The 25184-nt window shown below is 36.6% G+C and overlaps 1 protein-coding gene across 2 annotated transcripts in view; it reads left to right on the forward strand.

Annotated features, from left to right (window-relative positions):
• Positions 1-546: 546 nt before the first annotated feature.
• LOC127454327 (protein tyrosine phosphatase type IVA 3) overlaps positions 547-25184 on the forward strand; it is a 52344-nt gene continuing 27706 nt past the window's right edge. The window contains exon 1 of one of the 2 annotated variants that reach the window (XM_051721446.1): positions 547-619. The gene's annotated coding sequence lies outside the window, so the exon portion shown is untranslated. Of the gene's footprint in view, positions 624-25184 lie in introns of both variants that reach the window. The other variant, XM_051721448.1, reaches the window with a different exon arrangement.

A 25184-nucleotide genomic window follows, 5' to 3' on the forward strand; every position in this document is an offset into this window, starting at 1 on the left:
CTGAAGGGGGTCTAGCAGGGGTCCAGTGATGTCCTTCAGGTAGGCCAAAACCAGTCTCTCGAATTACTTCATGACCACAGATGTGTGAGTGACAGGTCTGTAGTCATTAAGTCCTGTGATTTTGTTTTTTTTGGGGACGGGAATAATGGTGGAGAGTTTGAAGCAGCAGGGAACTTCACACTGCTCCAATGATCTATTGAAGACATGAGAACTACTGTATAATCTCGTTGCGAATGTAAATGTACTTACTTACTTATTAATTTTTGCTATTGTAATTAAATTACAGTGTGAAACTCAAGTTGTATATTTCAACAACTGTAACATCCCAAAGTTGCAAATCTTTAAAAACTGTCTATTGAAATATAATTTTCAAGCCCTTTTCATCTCTTCGCCTTATCAGTGTAACTCTAAAAAGTGTAAACACTTAAATAAATACATCGGGTATGCTTTAGTACAAATAGATAATTTAAATTACATTCTAATTCCAATTACACTTTCATTTCCCCTCTCGGTTGCTGTGGGTGACGCTGCGTCTCCATGGTTGCAGGAGAAGGGAATCGCCCACGTACACACGCGCACAAATACACACTGAATCACATGGAGCGGGTCTGACAAATCTGTGAGTATGTAAAAGCAATATTTAAAACTAATCTACTGGTCTAAAACAGTGTTTTAACTTATTTTTGTGAAATCAGTGCTCTTGTAATACACGTGCGTATTATTTCTGAAGGCGGGAGCTCGCGCTGGGTGAATTTTTGTGTAGTTTTGGGGCTGTTATAGTGAATAAATAGTTAAGTAGTTATCGTATGTCATTCGTACTAGTTAAGGGCCGATGTATTAGGTTATGAGTATGGTTTGCAAACGGCGTGGAAAGTGTATTTGTGATACGAATAGTGGCCGTATTTTACCGGTGTTTTCAGAACAAAAGCGGCAAGGGGCTGCTAATGCGTTAGCGTGCTGCTAACAGTCTCTGTGTATTCTGGCATTTATATCACATAACACTAGTTATAAAGGTTTTATCTTCATATTTACTATCATAATTATAGAGTCGAGGAATAATAGGTGTAGCTTTATTGCCATGTTTTCAGTAACTCAACTCGCTTTGTGTATTGTTGAAAACAGCTGGACGCATAGCAGCATCCATCCACCACATATCGACGGAGAAAGTAAAAGAAAAAACTTTCAATTTGATGTACATCAGTGGTGTTTGGCTGGATTGGACCTTCGCTGATTTGGTCTGTTAAACTTAAACATAGTTGTATATAAAAGCAACAGGTCGTGATTAAGCTTGGTGCATGTGTCAGACCCTGTGTGGTGTCTAGTAGCGTGCCAATTTATGGGCGCTGAAGTCTTTAAACCTTTGCTATTGATGCACAGGTGTATTGTTTGCATATAAGCAGTTATTCTCATGTCACATGAACTGCCTGATGGTTCAGTTTTGCTTAATCTGCGGTTGGTGTTCTCAGGAAGAGATGTTCCTAGATAAAAGAGCTCTCTTGAAGCAGGATATCTCAAGTTCATGTTTCAGTTTTTCTTCACAGCTGTACATGTGTTTTAGATGAATGCCTGTGTAAGAAGGAGATATGAAGCTATCTGTTTAGATACGATCGAAGTGAACCATTCGCTGAAGTTTTCGAGCTCTGCTCTACTGTATGCGCTTGACTTTGGCACACAAGTAGAGTTTCAGCTATTTTTGCCCTCTGTTGATGATGATGATGATGTGATGTTAAGTTACTGTGAAATCTTTTACTTCCAAATAATATTTTTGTTTTGCACCAGTTGAAGTGTTTTCAGTGTGGAAAATATTTGATTTACATTCTTCATTTTGTGTTAGAACATTCACTGGAATTCAGTTGCTAAGACGGACATTTACATGAATTCATTTATCAGCTTTTGTCTAAAGAATTTGTACTGATTACCACAAGATTAATTTAGACTCGTCCCTCCTTTTATTTAAAAAATAATAATAAAAAGAAGCAAAAATAGATGTTAGCTTTAAGGATGTTTAAATCATAATTTCTACAGTTGTTTTAGCATTATGTCATTATGTCAGCAAAGTTGAAACTTGGGTATAGCTAACTTTACACACTGAAAACCCTAATAAGTTGACTACACATTTGATTGAGTAAACTCGTTCCTTCAGTTGAATTGAATAATGGCGTGTCCAAAATGTATGTAATTAAGTTCAATTAACTTGGTGTCCATATAGAATGAACTTAAATATTTAGGTTCAGTTAACTTGATGCAAGTAAACTTAGATTTTCTATTTAAATATTGTTGTTTCTACTTTTGGTAATAATTTTAATTGAATTGATTCCATTTTAGATCAAACAATAGTACAGCTCAAATAATGATCATAACTGATTCTAGGTCAGTCATTAAATAAACTTAATTCTCCAAAGAAATGCAAATATACCTGCACTTTAACTGCACAGACAGAATTAGTCAACAGGGTCCAACTTGACCAAATAGGACACAGATCACCATAATGGTGACATCACACAGAAAACTATTTGCAACAAAACAACATAAATAATACTACAAAAGAGCTAAAACCTCTATAAATTCGTAATTACATCTATTTAAATGCCCCCTTGACTTACCTTTGACCAAGGAAACATAATTTAATAATTCAAGCGCAAAGCATTATGGCCTCAATTTTGTACTCAAAAGTTTGAGTTATTAACACTTAAAAACATAAGTCTATGGATTTTTCAGATAAGTTCAATGAACGTAATTATTTGAGTTATGAGCCCTAACCTGACGTTTCAAGTAATCCTTAATTAAGACAACTTGATATTTCCAGTTATGTCAATTTTAGGATTTGCAGTGGAAAATGTTAGTAAGCGATTTTATCACACAGAAATCATGTTAGCATGCATGTTGTTTACATGGAGAGTATTTTAACATTTATGGACTGGTCCCATTCACGTCAATTGTAAATGGAACCTAGATTTTGCTTTATTCAAAGAAAAGGAGGGGCAAGTCTAAATAAATTTTTCTGTTAATCAACATTACGCCACATATGTTAACTTGTATTGAACGTGGAATATTCCTTTAAGCACTGGAACTCAAGTCGATACTCCTATCACTTCCAGAGAACTGTGAAGTTAGTAGGGCTGGATATCACCAACAATGTCACGATATGCATCATGATACAGAAGCCACAATATAATACGTATCGTGATACATGTTAATTCTGAACTAAATTTCTCCTGAGCAAAATTTAGTAAAACAATTGTTTATAGGAAACTGTAGGCATATTTTGGGGCTATTCACAATCAATGTACAATAAAATTCGAATTTCTGGATTTAAAGGTTCTGTAAGCAATTTCAGCCATTATACTTCAATGAGACTGAGCCGTTGTGTTAGCCACGCCTCCTCTTCCCAAAACCCCAAACTCCAAAGATAACAAAATTGGCTTTATTGACAGCAGGAAAAAAAAAAATCAGCTGCAAAATAGCACCCTCAAATGACAACTGTTTTGAACAACATGGAATAAAAATGCATTAGGACTCAATAATTCGCTGCAACTACAATACTATGAAAACTTGCAAAATGATTGACAGGCAGAAAGCATCATTGTCCGTGGATCGCGGACACATTTTTGTTTTCTGTTAACAGAGTCTAGAGTTGTCACAGAGATCAGTATCTCTGGACACTTATTTCATTAATATCTTTCAGGGAGTAGGAAACATTTTTGCATAACTTGTCAAATGTCACACATGCTCAGTTAAGACCTGGTATTAACATCTTTTTCGTGAGATCTGATCACAAGTGAACAGCACTAAATACAGGCGTGAACAGGGTCCGAAAAAGACAGGTCGGCGTTAAGATTAGCTAAATTACCTGCCACTGTTCAGTGAGTACCCGCCTTTTGGTTAATTTCATACCCTGGTTGAGTCAAAGCAGCACATATCGCCAGCTTTATCTTGACATATGTACTGGTATGGAGGTTTGTTGTGTTATGTAGTAATTTAGTTTTGCTGTATTTGGATATCGCTGAGTCATTGGATTTGTCTTACTCCCAACTGCTATGTTTAGGCAAAATGCACATATATTTTAGATTTAGGGCGTGTTCACACTTGTAGTTCGGTTTTCTTGGTTCTCTTGGTCCAGACCAAAAAAGAAAATGATACATTTAGTCCTGGTTCACTTAGCGTTCACACTGGCATTTTTAAAACCGCACCTAAAGATACAAAACAAAAAGAATAAGGATAAGGTCACAACCTGACTGGACAGCTTTTATGATGTATATTTTGTAACGGAGCTTGCTGAACATCCAAAACAATGCTGGCTGCTGGGCTAAATGCGCTCGTTGGATTTATGTATATATGGTGGTATTTTTACCAGCTGAGAACAAACGAAGAACTAACAAAATGTGTAAAGGAGTCAAAACAGGGCCAGGAATTCCTCCGTTGCACACACAAATGAAGAAATGCTGCAAGGATGGCTGACGGCGGTTCTGATGCCTGTACCGAACTTTAATGGGCAACATAGCTTCAATGATGAGAAGAACCAGGTATGCTTGAGATCAGTATTAAAGGCAAATTACTTCCTGTTATTGGTCCGTTTAGACGTCTCTGGTCAATGCTGCGTTCATATATCAGTCGAACTGCACCAGAGTTCGTTTGGAAGAGGACCGAGACCCACTATTCAGGGGAACTCGGTCCACTTGTTTGGTGCGCACCAAGGTTCGGATGGCAGTGTTCACACTTGCATCACATGATAGCCTAAACGCAAACTTCCAATGTGCTGCATAATATCAATACGGGCCCAAATGCATCATTATTCGCATCGGCAAGAAGGACATGACGATGTATCGCCGTATCGATATTTTTAATTAGTAGGAAAGGTCAACACATGCATCTGGTATTTAGCTGCAGCTGTTACAAGAATGCTGTCATCTGTGCTCTGCTGTCAAACAGTTTCAATAACCTATGTACAAATGAAAGCGTACTTTAACAAAACCTTTCCCTCACCGCTGTTCTGCCTTGACTCACAAGTAAACACTTCTCCATTTCGATTTTTAGTGTCAGATAACCTTAAAGTATGTGAATGTGCCTTTTATCTCGTAACTGAGCCATACAGCTCGCCTGTCATAGCTAATAGGCTATGTTATTATGTTGATGATTTGCTTCCATTGCCTCTAACTTTTCATGTAAGTAAACAAGTGTTGCATTGTATTCGTTACGCACATTGTATTTGTCATATTTGCAACCACAGACCCAACACAACCTCTGCTGCTGTGAAATTCCATAGGTGCAGGCCAGAAGGGTAAGCCCACCTCTTATCAGTAAGGCAGGAAGGGTTTAGGCAGGGATGGGTTTCCTCCGTCCTGCCGTGCACTCCACACTGCAGGTAACCAACCCACCCTGCAGTCCCCCAATCCACTGTTTGGAATGGAATGTCGGGAGAGTTTCTCTTGGCACTGTACGCTGAAGTTTAACCAATGACGTTAGCTGCCACCATGGGGCAAGGGGTGGCTTCCACCACAGCAAGTGAGATACTCCCTTTTTATTAGGAAAAAGTGAGCAAAGCTGGAAGATCAGTAAGAAAAGGGGTAGGGGTGTGAATGTGTTCTTTGATTTCATAATTTTTCTATGGTTACATTTCCCTGTATTTTACCACCTCTGCCTCTCTAGTCTGTTTTCCATTTCAATACAGAGTTGTTTTTATAAGAGGGTTATCTCTGCTATTCGTCCAAAAACGCAGCGAGTCTAATCAAAGTAAGCGCCTTCATTCGAGGAAAGTCAGCCCCAAGGGGATGTGACATTTACCCAGCATGCAGTGATCTGAAGCCTGCTGCTGGGAATTCCTCCCTGAGAACAAAGTCGTGCAGGGCCCAGAGTCTAAGAAACCTGTTACTTACTGCTACATAATAGTAGTTTTTTCATAGTAGAAATAAGCCGTAGGGCCCAACCACTGCATTTCTGCCTGTCAATCAGAGTGGCCTCATCTGACGTTACCAATGCCTGGCAGTTCCTGGCTGCCTGCCAGCTACATACAGTGGCAAAAAAGGGGAAGAAAGTTGTGAAGGTTTCTAAAGTGCACTGTTGCCAAATAAAAGGTTATGCTGTTATTCCCACTGGAGCAGCTCTCCCAGATCCCTTAAACTGGCATTTAAGGTCACTAATTGAATGCAGAAAGCACAGTACACTCATGGTCTGTGGCATATGCATACACAGCCAGTAAGAACATTATTTTAAGAGAAACTTTTACTATAGTGTAAATAAGATTCTGGCACATTTGGACTCTTGATCTCCCAGTTCTAAGAGCTTGTCGGGCAGCATCTGCACCATCCTCATTTCAGATGTAAAGGACTTTTTAAAAGATATGATTTCAGAAAGAAGAAATTTTAGAAGTAGGTCACACTCATGGGAAACAAAGCTTGTAATTTGACTGTTACATAGCTGCAAAGGAGGTCAGAGCAGATGCCAGCAGTTTGGTTTCTCGTGGTTGCAGAGTTTTAAAGAGTTTGCTGAGAAACAATAGGCCTGAATCCCTCATGGATTGCAGACAGGGTAAGTATTTTATGTGTTTATATTCAAGAATGACATTGGGTTTAGCTGCCGATGCGTTTGTCATGCTTAATTTTTGCTCTTTTACAAGTAGTTTGTGAATGTGCTGTTGCATCTGAGAGGAATTTCCTTCCTTCTCAGTGTCATTGGTAAAATATATATATATATATATATATATATATATATATATATATATATATATATATATATATATATATAATTATTATTATTATTATTATTATTATTATTATTATTATATATTTTTTTTTGTTAAATTATGTTAAATGAAGAATTAACTTTTGTTTTGTTAGATTTCCAAGTGTAGTTTTTTGATTGCATGACACATGTTTTGGCCTTTTGTCTGTTATAAATGCATTTGTGATCTCTCAGGTCCAGCAGAATTTAGGAACAGAATTAAAGTAGATCATATGTCAGATCCGATTCTATGGCCCCATTTCCACCTTGCATTAACATGCGTTTCATATCCGGATAGTATCTTAATATTCTTAAGCTGGATTGCAAGTCCAGAAGTCCTGTTGAAGTCAGAAGTTTACATACACCTTAGCCAAATACATTAAAACTCAGTTTTTCACAATTCCTGACATTTAATCGTAGAAAATATTCCTTGTCTTAGGACAGTTAGGATCACTATTTTAAGTGAAATGTCAGAATAATAGCAGAGATAATGATTTATATCAGCTTTTATTTCTTTCATTATATTCCCAGTGTGTCAGAAGTTTACATATACTTTGTTAGTATTTGGTAGCGTTGCCTTTAAATTGTTTAACTTGGATCAAATGTTTTGGGTAGCCTTCCACAATAAGTTGGTGGAATTTTGGCCCATTGCTCCAGACAGAACTTGTGTAACTGAGTCAGGTTTGTAGGCCTCCTTACTTGCACATGCTTTTTCAGTTCTGCCCACAAATTTTCTATCGGATTGAGGTCAGGGCTTTGTGATGGCCACTCCAATACCTTGACTTTGTTGTCCTTAAGCCATTTTGCCACAACTTTGGAGGTATGCTTGGGGTCATTGTCCATTTGGAAGACCCTTTTGCGACCGAGCTTTAACTTCCTGGCTGATGTCTTGAGATATATCCACATAATATTCCTTCCTCATGATGCCATCTATGTTGTGAAGTGCACCAGTCCCTCCTGCAGCAAAGCACCTCTACAGCATCATGCTGCCACCCCTACGATGGAATGGTGTTCTTCGGCTTGCAAACTTCACCCTTTTTCCTCCAGACATAACGATGGTCATTATGGTCAAACAGTTCAATTTTTGTTTTATCAGACCAAAGGACATTTCTCCATAAAGTAAGATCTTTGTCCCCATGTGCATTTGCAAACTGTAGTCTGGCTTTTTTATGGTGGTTTTGGAGCAGTGGCTCCTTCCTTGCTGAGCAGCCTTTCATGTTATTTCGATATAGAAGTTGTTTTACTGTGGATATAGATACTTGTCTACCTGTTTCCTCCAGCATCTTCACAAGGTCCTTTGCTGTTGTTCTGGGATTGATTTGCACTTTTCGCACCAAACTACATTCATCTCTAGGAGAAGGCTCCGCCTTCCTGAGCGGTATGGTGGCTGTGTGGTCCCATGGTGTTTAGACTTAAGTACTTGTTTGTACAGATGAACATGGTACCTTCAGGCATTTGGAAATTGCTCCCAAGGATGAACCAATTTTGTGGAGGTCCACATTTTTTTTTTCTGAGGTCTTGGCTGATTTCTTTTGATTTTCACAAGCAAAGAGGCACTGAGCTTGAAGGTTGGCCTTAAAATACATCCACAGGTACACCTCTATTTGACTCCAATTAGCCTATCAGAAGCTAATTGACTAATTGCCTATAGGCTTGACATCATTTTCTGGAATTTTCCAAGCTGCTTAAAGGCACAGTTAACTTGGTGTATGCAAACTTCTGACCCACTGGAATTGAGATATAGTCAATTAAAAGTGAAACAGTCTGTCTGTAAACAATTGTTGGAAAAATTACTTGTGTCATGCACAAAGTAGATGTCCTAAACGACTAATTTGTTTGGTTTCACTTGTTCCGTATAATGTGAATCCAAAGAAGAGATCCATGCATTCCATTTGTCATTGAATAATGTATCTTTTAATATCCTTTCTGTTCTTTACAGTCGGTTGTTGATCAAAAACAACAAAAGAAACATTTAATTCTAATCACACATCAGCACGGATGCTGTAACACCATTCAACCAAAATACTGTCAAAGTTCCATAAGTCAAAGTCACAGTACCGTTTTAGCACTTGTTCTACACATCAATGTATATTCTAGTAATTAGTACAAATTAGGCATTTAAACAACAAACATGTAGCAATATACTGTATATGCAATTTCAAGACAACATTTTTATGGAATACATGGACTTTGTATATTTTTAAAAAGTTAAATGTGATTAAAAGGATAAAGAACTAATGATAAAATAAAATTTTTAAAATTAATATTTCCATAATTTACCAAGTTAGAAGGTTCCCTGTGTAATTAATAACAGTATTAGCTGAAAGAGAATTTTTTTTATACTGTAAGCAAAATGGACATTATAACTGAAATATATCCAAATGAATTGGAATTGAAAGCTTGTAAATCGGAATCACGTCATGATATCTTGATATACAGTACTGTGCAAAAGTTTTAGGCACTTGTGAAAAATGTTGCATAGTGAGGATGTCTTCAAAAATAATGCCATAAATAGTTTTCATTTATCAATTAACATCATACAAAATCCAGTAAACATAAAAAAGCTAAATCAATATTTGATGTGGCCACCTTTGCATTTAAAACAGCCCTAATTCTCGTAGGTACACCTGGACACAGTTTTTCTTGGTTGTTGGCAGATAGGATATACCAAGCTTCTTGGAGAATTCACCACAGTTCTTCTGTCTATTTAGGCTGTCTCAATTGATTCTGTCTCTTCATGTAACCCCAGACTGACTCGATGTTCAGTGGGGGTCTCTGTGGGGGCAATACCATCTCTTACAGAGTGCCATGTTCTTCTATTCTAATATTTTCTATTTACAAAAGTAATGTTTGGGAGTCTAAAATGTATTTTTTTGTATTGACACACTAAAGCTGAAGATATAAATAACCATCTTAAGACAAATGTTTTTGTGACACATCTTAAATGCCTAAAACTTTTGCACAGTACTGTATGTATCGTGATGTATAACAATATATATCGAATTGTGAGGTGGCTGGCAATTCCCGGCCCTATACATTTACATTTACATTTATTCATTTAGCAGACGCTTTTATCCAAAGCGACTTACAAAAGAGGAAAAACATAAGCGAATCATCTTAAGGAGACAGTGGTACGAAAAGTGCCATATTACAAAGTTTCACTAGCATCAGAATAGCATTCAAAACAAATTAAAGTGCAACAAGGAAATAAATAATTTTTTTATAAGTGACTGGTTAAGTGTTCATGGAAAAGATGTGTTTTTAGCCGTTTTTTGAAGACAAAGTGAATCAGCTTCACGGATGGAGTTGGGAAGTTCATTCCACCAATGTGGTATGATGAAGCCGAAAGTCCGGGAAAGTGTTTTGGTGCCTTTTTGTATTGGTACAACAAGGCGGCATTCCTTAGCCGACCGCAGGCTTCTAGTGGATGCGTAGCTCTGCAGAAATGATTTTAGGTATGCTGGAGCTGACCCAGTGACTGTGTTGTGTGCCAGCATCAGAGCCTTGAACTTGATACATGCATCAACCGGCAGCCAGTGAAGAGAGACAAGGAGTGGTGTAACATCCGCTCTCTTTGGTTGATTAAAGACCAGACGTGCTGCTGCATTCTGGATCATTTGCAGGGGTCTAATTGCACATGCAGGGAGGCCTGCAATGAGAGCGTTACAGTAGTCCAATATAGTTGTGACAACTGACTGAACAAGAAGTTGTGTGGCATGTTCAGAGAGGAAGGGTCTTATCTTCCTGATATTTTAGTGTAAATCTACACGATTTGCGGTCTTTGAGATGTGGTCTGTGAAATTTAGTTTATTGATGGTTACCCCTAGATTTCTGACCGTTTTGGAAGGCGTTACTGTAGTTGCACCCAGCTTTCACGGTGATGTTGTGTTCAACAGCAGGGTTGGCTGGAAGGACATGGAGTTCGGTCTTGGCTGGGTTAAGTTGCAGGTGGTGTTCCTTCATCCAGGCCGAGATGTCTGCCAATCAGGCAGAGATTTGAGCAGTCACTGTGGTGTCGTTGGGCTGGAAAGACAAGTAGAGTTGCGTGTTATCAGCGTAGCAAAGGTAAGAGAAACCATGTGCCTGAATGATGGGTCCCAGTGATGTTGTGTATATAGATAAGAGAAGTGGCCCAAGCACTGAACCCTGAGGTACCCCAGTAAGTAGCTGATGTGGCTTGGACACCTCACCTCTCCAGGCTACCTTGAAGGACCTACCTGAGAGATAGGAATTAAACCAGTCAAGCACAGTTCCTGTGATGCCCAGTGAAGAGAGGGTGGAGAGTAAGATCTGATGGTTGACTGTGTCAAAGGCTGCAGAAAGGTCCATTAGAATCAGGACAGATGATCTGGATTCAGCTTTTGACTGTCTCAGCGACTCAGTGACAGACAGCAGGGCAGTCTCGGTGGAGTGTCCACTTTTGAAGTCTGACTGGTTGTCATCCAGCAGCTTGTTCTGTGAGAGATAGGCAGAGATTTGATTGAAAACTGCCCTTTGAAGTGTTGGACCAAGACTGGTCTGTTGTTCTATTTGTGTGGGGTTAAGTGCATGTTTCTTCAGCAGCGGGGTTACTCAAGCCTGCTTAAATGTAGTGGGAAAAGTGCCTATAAGTAGAGATGTGTTAATTATGTGAGTGAGTGCAGGTAAGATGGATGGAGAGATGGCCTGAAGAAGGTGAGAAGGAATGGGGTCAAGGGAACAAGTGGTGGAGTGGTTGGAGAGGAGGAGTTTAGAGACCTCAGTGTCAGTCAGAATTATGCAATCGTCTGTCACAGTACCTCAGAAAACAGTGTCTCAAAATTTTCCTCACAAGTATCTTTAATCCTTCGCTGTCATAGTTCATGAAGAGCTAACAAAACTTATCGAAACATCAAAAGCCACAACATTTATGTTAGATCCAATGCCAACTAAGCTCTTAAAATATATATTCCCTGTAATCTCAGAACCTCTTCTTAATATTATTAACTCCTCGCTGTCCTTAGGATATGTCCCAAGAAACTTTAAAATGGCAGTTATCAACCCTGCTTATTAAGAAGCCACAGCTTGACCTTGGAGAATTGGCTAATTATTGACGGATTTCAAATCTCCCGTTTATGTTGAAAATGCTAGTAAATGTAGTGTCCTCCCAACTATGTTCATTTCTATAGAGAAATGGTATATATGATACAATTTCAGTCAGGATTTAGGCCCCATCATAGTACAGAGACTGCACTTATCAGAGTTACAAATGACTTGCTCTTATCATCTGATCGCGGCTGCATTTCTCTTATAGTGCTTTTAGATCTTAGTGCTGCCTTCGACACCATAGATCACGACATTCTCTTGAATAGGCTTGAGAATTATGTTGGCATTTGTGGACTTGCATTTGCTTAGTTTAGGTCCTATTTAGCAGACAGCTACCACTTTGTCTGTGTAAATGAGGAATTGTCAAATCAAACAAAAGTATGAAGTGCCACAGGGATCTGTTTTAGGGCCTCTGCTTTTCTCCTTATATATGCTTCTCCTGGGAGATATTATTTGGAATCGTGGAATAAGTTTCCACTGTTATGCAGATGATACCCAACTTTATATTTCTTCGAAACCAGACAAAATTTCACAATATTCCAAATTAGCAGAGTGTATCAGTGAAATCAAAGATTGGATGGCCAGAAATTTCCTTCTACTCAATTCAGACTAGTGTTGTCAAAAGTACTGGTACTTCAGTACTAAGTCGATACTAAAATGAAAAAAGAATCAAATCAAATCACTTTATTGTCACACAGCCATATACACAAGTGCAATGGTGTGTGAAATTCTTGGGTGCAGTTCCGATCAACATAGCAGTCGTGACAGTGATGAGACATATACCAATTTACAATAACATCAAATTAACACAACACAATTTAAACATCTGTTATACACATAATTACACTCAACAATATACAAATAATAACTTACACTGTACAGTATACAATACGCTGTTTTTTATTTTTATTTTTTTTACTATATAGATACACATTATTCAATTAAAAGAAAAAAAAAAAAAATATATATATATATATATATATATATATATATATATATAATGTACAGTATTGTACTGTATTGACATTCAGGCTGTTGGTTGATAGTCAGTTGTTAAGAGAGAACATAATATAATAATAATAATATAATTTATAATAGTCCGGTGTGAGATATAAGAGTAAGGGTAATAAAGTGCAGTGCTGAATGTACTCCAATGTAACTCCAACCATAAGACATGGGTACTTCATATGCCACTGCCTGAACCTTGGATTTAGGATAAATCTCACCGAAATGACCTGCCGGTTGAACTGCAGTGCACCTCACTGATCTCTGCCTGCATCACCTTGGTCTAATGATGGACTACACTCTTAAAATGGAATACATAGACTATCAATAAATTGCAAACAAAAGCCTTTATCAGCCAAGTAACAAAGGACAATGCATCTATGTGAACTTCCGTAGTTAATCCAGGATGGACTTCAAAGACATAGTCATTAATCTTACAGTTCATACAAAATCTTTGTTTAAACACTGACCCTTAACACTTACTTAGTTTAATAATTTTAAACCATGCATTGCACTGCACACAAATAACTAATATTGGCATTATTTTCATTTTGTTTAGCCAGAGGGGAACTGTTTTGTGTTCCTTGCCACAGTTGCCTTCGGCTTGCTCACTGGGGTTCTAAATACAATTATTATTTAATTATTTAATTTTATGCACAATTTATAATAATATTTAATCAACCTACACAATGATGACTAAGACTTTATTTGATATTACAGTTTCATTTTCTGTTAATGCATGATTTTCTGTAAAACTGCTTTGAAATGAGGTGTGTTGTGAAAAGCGCTATACAAATAAAAAAGTCTTGACTTAAAACTTCAAAGTAGTGATTGGCTGAATCGTACAGCCTCTTGAATAGAAACATTTTTGAAATGCAATCAGAAGAGAATGAACCATCTCAACATTATAAAACTAAATGTCAGGGTTTACACATAATGCACATCCAACACATTGCATCCAAATATATTAAACTCAGAAATCTCCAGCACAACTGTTAACACTCACACCCTGTCTACACCGGACGTGAGTCACGTCAAAAGCAATAGAACCACCAACAACACAAATAAACAGTTTAGAAAGTTTGTGTCGACGCGCCTGATGTAGACAGCCTCAAGCCTTTGCATGGTGTCGCGTCAACGCGACCCGGTGTAAGTGGTGTCAGCACCATAAACTATCACACAGTCATGACATATAAAACATTCATGAATGAAATTGTTTACTCACAGTTTTTGCGATCACGTCCAAGTGTTTTAACTGCCCCATCCTTCAATAACAGTTCATTTGCAAAGCTTGAATCGTATTATGACTGGTATGATATGAGCTGAACATATAATCGACTCTAAATTACGCTGAAGACACGTCCAGTTTCCAGTATCATTCCATCATGTTTTCATACACCAGCAACTAAAAATAGCGCAGATGGGCGAACTTGTCTTTTAAAAGTGGCCCGAGATGTATCAAGCAGTCAAAGACATCTGTCTGTGCATGTTTATGTAGAAAAACATTTAAATCCAGACAGGCACATGAAGGTGTCCTGTGTAAGTCCACTTTAGATGAATCTCCCATGACAGGGCCCATCTCTCTCCTCTTCACCTCTGTGACTGACTGAGCACCAGTGGGCGGGGCCAAGGGTGCAATGACGAAAAATAGGCATTGAATATGCAGATGTATTTGGTCCTTGTGACATCACAAGTTCCACAAATTCCAAATGAGCTTTTTTTGCAGCTTGGTTTAAATAAATGCTCTTTCTAGTAAGGAGGAAGTTTTCAGTTCTGAAACTTATAGTATGTTTTGATAGTACTATGACCTCTTATATATCAAACGATCAAGGAAAATTTGATGTCATGACCCCTTTAATGAGATTTCATTATAATTCTCCTGCTGATTCTTAGCTGACTGATGATGTGCTTTAGGCAGTGTTGGGGAATAATGGATTACATATAATGGGAATACATATTTAAAATACAAAAGTAACTGTATTCCACTACAGTTACAATTTAAATAATTGGTAATTAGAATACAGTTACATTCAAAAAGTATTTTGATTACTGAAGAGATTACTTTGCATTTTATTGGCATTTGTTTCATTTAATATTTAGTCCTTTCAGATGGAAAACATTTATACATATATACATATTTATACATTTATACATTATATCATATTTTTCTTTATCAAGAAAATTCACATTGGATCATAATTTCTTTTTTTCTAGTAAGACCTTTGATATTAGGGCAAAAATCATATTCTTGATAATAATTTTTTTATTGTTTTCAGGTAAAAATATCTAAAAATCCTTAAGACAAGATCAGTTTGATTTATCTTGTTTTAGAAACAACACTGCATATGATATTTAGGTTTTTCAGAGAAAGTATTTTTAATGTGTATTTTTTCTTACTGTACTGGCAGAGTTTTTATAGTCAAAACAAGTGAAAAAATTTACCAGTGCTGAAGAAGTAATCCAAAGTATTTAGAATACGTTACTGACCTTGAGTAATCTGAAGAAATACATTACAAACTACATTTTACAGCATGTATTCTGTAATCTGTAATGGAATACATTTCAAAAGTAACTCTCCCAAGCCTGGCTGTAGGCCTCTTTGCAGTAAATGTTCAAAGTGCTCAGGGGGTCTGTGTGTGGCTGCATGTGTTGGGAAAGTAGGAGGCTGAAGGAGAGTGCCGAACAGGGAGGTACAGAGTCATAGTGGCAAGACAACAAATAAACTAAAAACGAGAAAGCAGCACAAACTGTAGAGAGAGCAAGCTGGTTTCCATAATCTCCCTGCATGGGGATTCCCTGTGGCCAGAGTCAAAAGACACAATAAAGGGAAATGCTTCCTGTGGGGATCCCATAGAGTTCTGCTACTACTGTATCTTTCTGTTATGGGAATTTATCTATGCAAGCATCATTTGCATTCATCCTAGTGAAGGGCTTGCAACCCTGTCACAAAAACAAACAGTGGTCCTCAGGGCCATTGGAAAGCCCCTGAGCTCCTGAATAAATTATAGTTATGATATCTTTGGGGATTTTGAAATGATGCAATATCATCAGCGATATACCCCAGAAGAGAATGCTCTCTGCTGTTCTATTTCTCATGCGGTTGAGTTGACACAGGGACATGCATGTAAGGTATTTTAGACATTTAATTGGAGTAAGCACAAAGTGCAGTATATTTCTGCATCCAAACTGTTTAGATACTGTATAAATCAATTTGAAATCTAAACAAATATCTGACTATATACCAACAGCTGTGGCCAAAAATGGCTGACCTGGAATCATGTGTGACCCCTGCTAGAGGCAGTGTTTATACTGGTCCATCCATAGTGTTCGTATGCACGTAGACCTGTCATGTGAATGAGTGTGTGAGTCTTGGGATGTTTTTAGATTTCAAAATGCTGTGATCTTTTCCATTGCTAGATGAACAAGACAATGTTTAAAGCTGATTCCTGTGGTTTAAGTGCAGCATGTCCTGATAGCAACTTTGCTACGTTCTAGTTCCTGACCTTTTGCTGTGTTATCTTGATCCTCATCCATTGGCTGCAGACATGAGACTCTCTCAGGCGGGTCTGGTGATTTTCACACTGGTCTGGAGTAATGAATGATGGTGTGAAATGTTTCAGTGCAGCTGAGTGGCAGTAGACAGATGGGGCTGTCACAGGACTCTTGCTCTCTGAAGGAGATGGACCTGAAGAAGTAGGACATGTTCTTAATGGCACACCCAAAGGGGCTCATTAAGACCCATCTGGAAGATAAAAGTTATTTTCCATCATCCTTGGGAGAATGCATGAGAATGTCCATTGACTGTCCAGAGACATGCAGTGATTGACAGGTCTCCGGGAATTGGTTTTTAGGGCTGTTCAGCTTGATAGGATGTAGGAAGATTGTACCTTGATTGGAAATGACTATTGCAGCTTTCAATTTAAGTAGATGTGAGGAGATAATAACAGAGCTATTTGTTTGGTTTTTCTATAAAGGAGATTGATATGGATGTTTTTTATGCTACCATATGGGTGTTCTCTTTTTTTCTTCAAAAGATTTATGGCTAAATCTGGTATGGGTCGAACCGGGATGTATGCTTTTTTAGGTGTTTGCTCTGTTGCTAGTGAACTAAAATTGCATTTGCACAAATTAAAATGTATAAGCACACTGAAGAGTGTGGTCGAAATTGCTTTTGTTATTTTTTTTATTTTTTATTATTTACTACTACAATTTACTACAACTTCTAATAGCCTACTACAATTTTTATATTATTTGGATATAATCACAATATCATATTTTAATGATTTGATAAAATGATAAGTATTAATCACAAGATAAATCATGGTGTTGCTACACCCCTGTAATTTCTTTGACTGGACATTTGCCCCTACCACCACAGAATATGTAGGCTATTTCCTGTTATGTAATTAATAAAACAATAATACTTTGATTTTTAATCATTTTATTGACATTAATTTAATGGCTTAAAAATAGACTACTGAAAAATGCACTGATATCCATCAATCACTAATCTGAATAGCCTATTAGAATACATCCTATAATGCAATTCATAATTGCATTTTTTTTTTAATGCAATTATGTCTCTGAATCTCAAAAACATGCTGAATTAGGAGTTTAAATCGCAAGTTTCACCACGATACGATCTTACACTAAAATAAAATAGCACTTTGTCTGAACATGATTCAGTCATGGACAGTGATTCCATGTGATTGAAACAAGTTCTCTTAACAAAACAGAATCAGTTTAAACCCAATAAAATGGACCATGTAAAACTAACTTGAACGAATGGTGTTCTGTTTAACTTGAACGAATGGTGTTCTGTTTAACTTGAACAAATGGTGTTCTGTTTAACTTGAACGAATGGTGTTCGTTTAACTTGAATCAGTTATGTTCTCCTACATTTAAGCCTTCTTGTCTTGTTTAGCCTACATGTTTATATCATGTTAGATGAAGTCGATTAGGTCAAGTTACTAGAACTAGGTATAATACCAGTTATAAATGTCAATTCTATTTTCTCATTCTTCATTGACTGTCAAACGAGACAACAGAGGCAGCACACGGTATGAAACTAATCCATTTATTGGAAAAAATTTCTGAAGTCTGTTGTACATACCACATTCAAAGCTTAAGGGAATACAGGTTCAATACAAGTTAAGCTCAATCGAAAGCATTTGTGTCAGTTTTGATTACCACAAAATTATTTTGACTCATCCTTCCTTTTCTTTAAGTGAGGCACTTACAATGGAAGGAAATGAGGCCAATTTTTGGAGGGTTTAAAAACACTGTAAACCCGTATAAGTTCTACTAAACAAATTTGAGGCAACTGATTGCTTTTACTTTTACAAGTTTCAAAACTTAAGTCTCAAGTATGCAGAACTTGTTTTTCTCAGAAACTATAAATTAAAAGAAATTATTTTGGTCCTATGAAAATATGCAATTACTAATGTTTATTTTAATTAACCACAACTAAAAATCTAAAGTTCTGCAAACTTAATTATATATTTATCATGAATATGCTTTGTATTAACTTATTTTTTAAGCCATGTTAACTTAATAATTGAACTATATTATTTTAGGGGACTTGAAATGTGCTAGTAGTATTACTTAAAAATGTTTTGCAACTGCCTTGTTTTTTTGTTTTTTAAAGTTTCCTTAATTTAAATGTGATAATTTTGCAAATTAAACATAAAAAAAATAAGCAAACTGTATGTAGTAAACATATTTAATATAAAAAGACAAGGTACAATTATTGACAAAACATGAGGCACAACACTGGAAAAAAAAAACAGCGACAGGATAAATTGTCTATAGCTGCATTAGTGTTGCACATCCTTCAACGTTAAAACCTTATAAAGCCACCTGTCTTTAAAACTCTTTTGGGTAACTCGGATCCAGTTCATAAATCAGTCCAAACATAAAAAGAAATCTGAAAAGCCTGGGCAGGTGGGTGATGACTTCACTTTCAAGAACAATACAATTTCTGACCAGACTGTAGTGAATTGCGGCATCTTTGAGTTCTCTGACCGCTGTTAACAGGGCAACTGGTGAATAACCAACATTTGGCTCTTTTGAATCTTCAGCCCTGAAATGCAGAAATAGAAAAAAGTGGCAAAATTAAAGAACAATTTATTAAAATCTGTTTCAAAATACACACCTACATAAAAGAATAGTTCACACAAAAATTATATCATTATTTACTCACTTGTTCCAGACCTCTATGACTTTATTTCTTCCATGGAAGACAAAAGCTTTGTGTTGTTTTTTTGTTGTCATCGTTTTTATAAATCATCTTCTTTAAAAGGACAGTTCCCCCCAAAATGAAAATTCTCTCATCATTTACTCACCCTCATGCCATCCCAGATGTTTATGACTTACTTTCTTCTGCAGAATTTTAGAAAAATATCTTTGGAGCTTCAAAGTTCTGACACCCATTCACTTGCATTGTATGGCCTTTCAGAGCTGAAATACTCTTATAAATATTTGTTTGTGATCTGCAGATGAAAGTCATACACATCTGGGATGGCATGAGTGTAAGTAAAAAAATTAAAGAATTTATTTTTGGGTGAGGTATTCCTTTAAGTTTCAAAAATGGTTAAATGATTTAGAAATGTGTGAATAAGGTAATTTACCCCACGTTTTGAAGAATCTTGAGGCAGCTTCTCTCAGCAGCACAGGAAGTGCACGAAGCACAGTGGTTCCACTTGTGTTGACACTATGATGATCCTCAAAGTACATTTTTAATCTAGTGTTACATGTTGAACATTGTGAATTATTTAAAACCCTTCAGTTCCAAACCCAAATGCATAGCTTTTGTAACCTTCACAATAGTCTGAATCTTTCCTATCTTAGGCCCAGATGGAATCTGTAGACATTTCTGGCTCTTTCCAAGCAGATTTTTTGGGAAAATCTTCAGAATTTTGTGGATGGAATTTAAACATGGTAAAATGTGTTAAATGAACTTGAGAGTACTGTACTCTTAATGGTTGCTAAAAGCATCACACAACTAACCAAACTATTTCATAAACAACATGCAAGTGACGGGGAATTTGTAGAACATTTAAGAAATGAGAAATATTCCAATTCTGCTGAGTTTTCTGCGCACACAGATTCTGTCTGGGCTTATAACATAAACATATTTTAACATAACATGTAAATATAACTTTTCAGTACACTCACAATTAAAGGGATAGTTCACCCAAAAATTTTAATTCTCTCATCATTTACTCACTCTCATGCCATCCCAGATGTGCATGACTTTTTTCTGCTGAACACAAACAAATATGTTTAGAAGATTTTTTCAGCTCTGTAGGCCCTTAAAATGCAAGTGAATGGGGACCAAAACCTAAGCTCCAAAAAGCACATAAAGGCAGCATAAAAGGTAATCCATACGACTCCAGTAGTTAAATCTATATCTTTTGAAGTGATCCAGTTGGTTTTCTTGTAGATGAGAATAGACCAAGATATAATGAATTCTTCACTATAAATCTCCTTGGCAATCATAATTTTAAGCTTGATTACACTTTATAGTGCCATCTATTGCTGTACAAATGCATTAAGCACCAGGAAGTGTAATCGGGCTTGAAATCATGATTGTGCTTAGAGATTGCAATGACAAGATATACAGTGAAAAAGGGGTTTTATTTTGGTCTGTTTTCACCCAAAACCAACTGGATCACCTCAGTAGACATTGATTAAACCACTCGAGTCAAATGGATTACTTTTATCAACTATCATTCACTGGAATTGAATGGACCAACAGAGCTGAAATATTCTTTTAAAAATCTTCATTTGTGTTCAGCAGAAGAAAGAAAGTCATTCATATCTGGGATGGCATGAGGGTGAGTAAATAATGAGAGAATTTTCATTTTTGGGTGAACTAATTTATATGACTCCAGTGGTTAAATATATATCTTATGAAGCAATAGTTAAAAAGTAAAGACTTAAATATTGATCTGTTTCTCACCCATTGATCTGTTTCAGATATGGATTTAACCATGGGAGTCTTATGGATTATTTTTATGCTGCCTTTATGGGTTTTTTGGAGTTTTAAAATGTTGGTAACCTTTCACTGGAGTTGTATGGACCAACAGAGCTGAGATATTCTTCTAAAACTCTTGCTCAGAAGAAGAATGTCATACACATCTGGGATGACATGAGTGTCAGTAAATGAGAGAGGTTTTATTTTTGAGTGAACTATCCCTTTAAGTTTGGGAAAGGCTCAAATTATTCTGTGTAAAATCAAGGTCTGTTGAACCACAGAACAATATTAAACAACTAAGACCATAATAACTCTAAGTAACGAATCAAGAGAATCTCAGCAAGTTCACCAGAAGATTATTCGACTCCAATGCCTTCTGACGAGATATAAAGCCATCAGCGAAGACTGTGCCGATCAAGTTCTTCGTACGTGTGTTTGGTTCAACACCTGAAACAGAGAGATAAGAAAGGCTAGTTACATTCACAATTGGTTGAAAGACACCCCTACAAATAATCAAACTTGAGCATGTACACAACAGTTTTACTTGGACATTTTTATTTCTCTTCAACTTGCTTGACAGTCAAACAAAATCTAAGTAATAAAAAAATCATTCCAATGTTGCCCATTTAGATCAAATAAAGAAATATTGCTATTTTACAGTAAACACACACACGTTACTTCAGAAACATGTACCATGTGAACAACAAAATACATCCACCTTGTTCAAACTAGGGTGGGAAATTAGACCAAACAAGTCCTTTAAGCTCTCAATATTCTTTAGAATGGGGAGAAAAATGAATAGCATATAAGTCTATCAGTTAAATTACACAACAGTAACCTTAAAACCTAATTTAATCTAAAGAATCACAGGCTAACTCCACTAAACAAAAAATCCTCAATGTTAAAATGCTTGTAAAATGTAGAAATTGTACCTCTGTCGATCCAACAAGGAGCTGCTTAAGTTAAGCACACGCTGCATCATTTAAAATAATATCCTGTAGATGGACAAAACAAACGCTCTTAAGATAACTGTTGCTGTTCGTTTTGTATTCTGCAGATCCTAAAATATCATAATTAAACTGAAGTTAAACTAAGAGGTTACTTCAGTTACCTAAACCAGCAACTTGTTGTATGTCTCCTTCCAACATAAAGTACTGTTAGGGATATTTATGTAGATACATCTAAATGTAATATTTGTGTAGTTCCCGTATTACAAAAATAAGTTATGATCGAACATGAGATTACTTACTTTTGAAGACAGCAGCGAACATCTTGATGTAGGAAAAGTGCACGCTCAGAGACAGCATGTGTTTGAACAGAAGAATATTCCTTCTCCAAAAGAAAAGTCCTCTAATTAGAAGCTACAGGCATGTAAACCTTAAATACATGCAAACCGATTTTTTTTCACATATGATTCAATAAATAAGTAGATATTATGTCCAAATTTATATGTACAACAATAAAGGTGTCTGTTCCAGCTCCATATTTTAATGTTTTTAATGTACTAGCTTTGCTTTGCACATCACATAAACTTTTTAATTGATTCTTTCAATACACAGTAAGTTCATTTTGTTTATTCAGGCCAGATCCTTTTTAATTGGCATTATACGGTGTATTCTGACAATATAGGGCAAAGACAAACAACAGAATAAAAAATAATAATAATCTTTGTTTGTACTTATTAAATAAGGCAATCTGGTCAAGTTATAAGGAGTCATGGAAATCCATTTAAATAAAGTATATAAATTATTCGTAAGTCAAATGAACTCCAATGATCCTGCAGTGCTCCTGTCAAAACATTAAAATAGTTAACAAGCTCAATATAATAAATGCCAATTTAATAACTCAACATCAAATTTATCTCTTCAAATGGAAACACTTGATGACTGCTGCCGACTGTGTCTCAACTGTTTATTTCCTGCTGCCAGTTACCCTTTTTGAACGAGCTTGATTGAAAGGAGTGCTTTCAAAATGAACACATGGCGTTAAGCCAAAGAGCCACCTATTCAAGTCAGTTTAATATGATGTTACAATGGTGTTAAATCAAAATTAATTGTTTAAATAAAGTGAACAGCCTCCAAAAATCATTTTTTGAGTGTATATCAATTCTTTTAGCCAGCGATTTGATATTTGCCAATACCTCAAAGTCTGCCTCAATTTTGATTCAGGGGACTACAATCAAAATTACGATATTATGTGCCTATTTTACACAATCAGTAACATATATGATCTCACAAGTGCAACCAAAATATAATCAGAGATGTTTATTAAGCTCTCTGAAAAGTGCAACTCCAGTGTCCACACTGGGACATCCACAACAAAATAAGGTACTACAGTTGCTGAAAAAAATTATGCAAATAAATGATTATTTGATGACAGCTCATTGCCTTGTGGAATGAGATAAACACTACAGTGGAAATGTATCATCTCTACAACATTTAAGCAAGTCTTTCAATCCAAAATATGTACATACCAATTACTTGTTTCTGACAGGAGAGTATGTGCTAGCCGTGTTTTTTCTTGGCTACAACTTCCACAGGCGTATTAAAAAATTATGTTACAGTTTACTGTGATAAATATTAGTAAGGTTGTTTTATGTGTAGATGTGAAAAGTCTTGTAAAAAAAAAAAGTCACATGCATGGTGACTTGTGCGTGGATGCCGTGGAGAATAGCGTGAAGCCTCCACACGCGCTATGTCACCGCAGTAACGCGCTCAACAAGTCACGTGATAAGATGCGCAGATTGACGGTCTCAGACACGGAGGCAACTGAGATTCGTCCTCTGCCACCCGGATTGAGGCAAGTCACTACGCCACCATGAGGACTTACAGTGCATTGGGAATTGGGCATTCCAAATTGGGGAGAAAAGGGGAGAAAAAAAAATTATCATGTAGAATTGAAATGTCACATACAGCACGATATCGAAGGAAGCCCTATTTAATTGTGCATGTGAGCCGCTGCACGCGTTATGATATTCATCTCACTTTATAAGTGCTAAATATGCTTCTCATTTGGGACACAGATGTGCGCAGGGGTGATTGAGTCCTTAAGTGGTGCTCTGCTCTATCCGTGCACGCTCTTCAACTTCCCTGCGAGCTCCACTGACAGGATAGCACAGAGCGCAACTTAAGGACTCAATCACCCCTGTGCACATCCGTGTCCAAAATGAGAAGCATATTTAGCATTTATAAAGTGAGATGAATATCATAACGCATGCAACAGAAATGCGTATGGACTAGGGGTGTAAGTTACGGTTCTCTGTATAAAAAAAAAAACAACAAACCGTATGGTTTGGCACCCATGGTTCGTAAGCATTGGCACTGCGGTTCACCAAGTTTAATGATGCATCTTGAGCACAAGGTTTGCCAATTAAAAATTTAGCGTCAAATAAACACGCAATGTTACAACATCCACTAATGCCCCTGTATGGATCTGTAAATGGATATGCTCCGACTGAGTTCCACATGGGTCAACTTGATGACATCACAGTTCTGCACGCCTTGTGTGTGGTTGAAAATGGCATGCGGTGAAAAAAAGCCACTGATAGAGAAGCCCCCTACATTATTCAAGTCTCCTGTCTTCAAACATTCTCTTTTTGCAGTCATTTACAACAGCGATGGTCAAAAACGTTACAAAACAGGCACTATTTGCAGACAACGCTCGACGCGAGTTCTGTATACTGGTAATGCATCGACATATGATTAATCAATGCCGACATCACCCAGGGAAAGAATAACTAAAGCGCTCGGGTATTCATTGACAAAGTTATGTTTTCCTACTCATTGATGAAGATTTGGGATTTCAGTGTATGAATAAAACACTCAAGCCACGTTACAACATCACTTCTCATATCCATTTTAATAGCAAGGTTATTCCTTCTATAGTGATGTACAGTTTTCAAATGTTGAACATACTGTATGTTGAGTTGAGTTTGAAATGCACTTTGAATGTTGATGCATATAGCTTAATAGTGCAGGTATTAAGTTAAAATGTTGATTTAGTAATTAGAGAAAAAGTTTTTGTTTTAGTTAATGACCCTAACAAAAATTAACCATGGTTTTACTATAGTAATATTGTAATGACTGTAATAACCATGACTTCTGTCACCATGATTTTCTTAGCAGAAATCAATTTTGATACAATTAACCATGGTTTTACAACAGTAATACTGTAGTTTCCATATAGTAACCATGATTTTACTATATATTGTAACCATGACAGTAACCATGTTGATTTTGTGGTTACTATGGTTTTACTACAAATACCATAGTTAAACTATGGTTACTGTAAAACCATGATTTTTATTAAGGGTAAACCTGTTGAATTGTACCAAATAGACTATTCTTACTTTGTATTTGGCAGTAATATATTTTTTTCTGAACATAGAAAATACCAAACCATACCGAAACCGTTACCCTAA

This window comes from Myxocyprinus asiaticus, chromosome 16 (genome assembly GCF_019703515.2).
Source record: "Myxocyprinus asiaticus isolate MX2 ecotype Aquarium Trade chromosome 16, UBuf_Myxa_2, whole genome shotgun sequence".
Taxonomy (NCBI): domain Eukaryota; kingdom Metazoa; phylum Chordata; class Actinopteri; order Cypriniformes; family Catostomidae; genus Myxocyprinus; species Myxocyprinus asiaticus.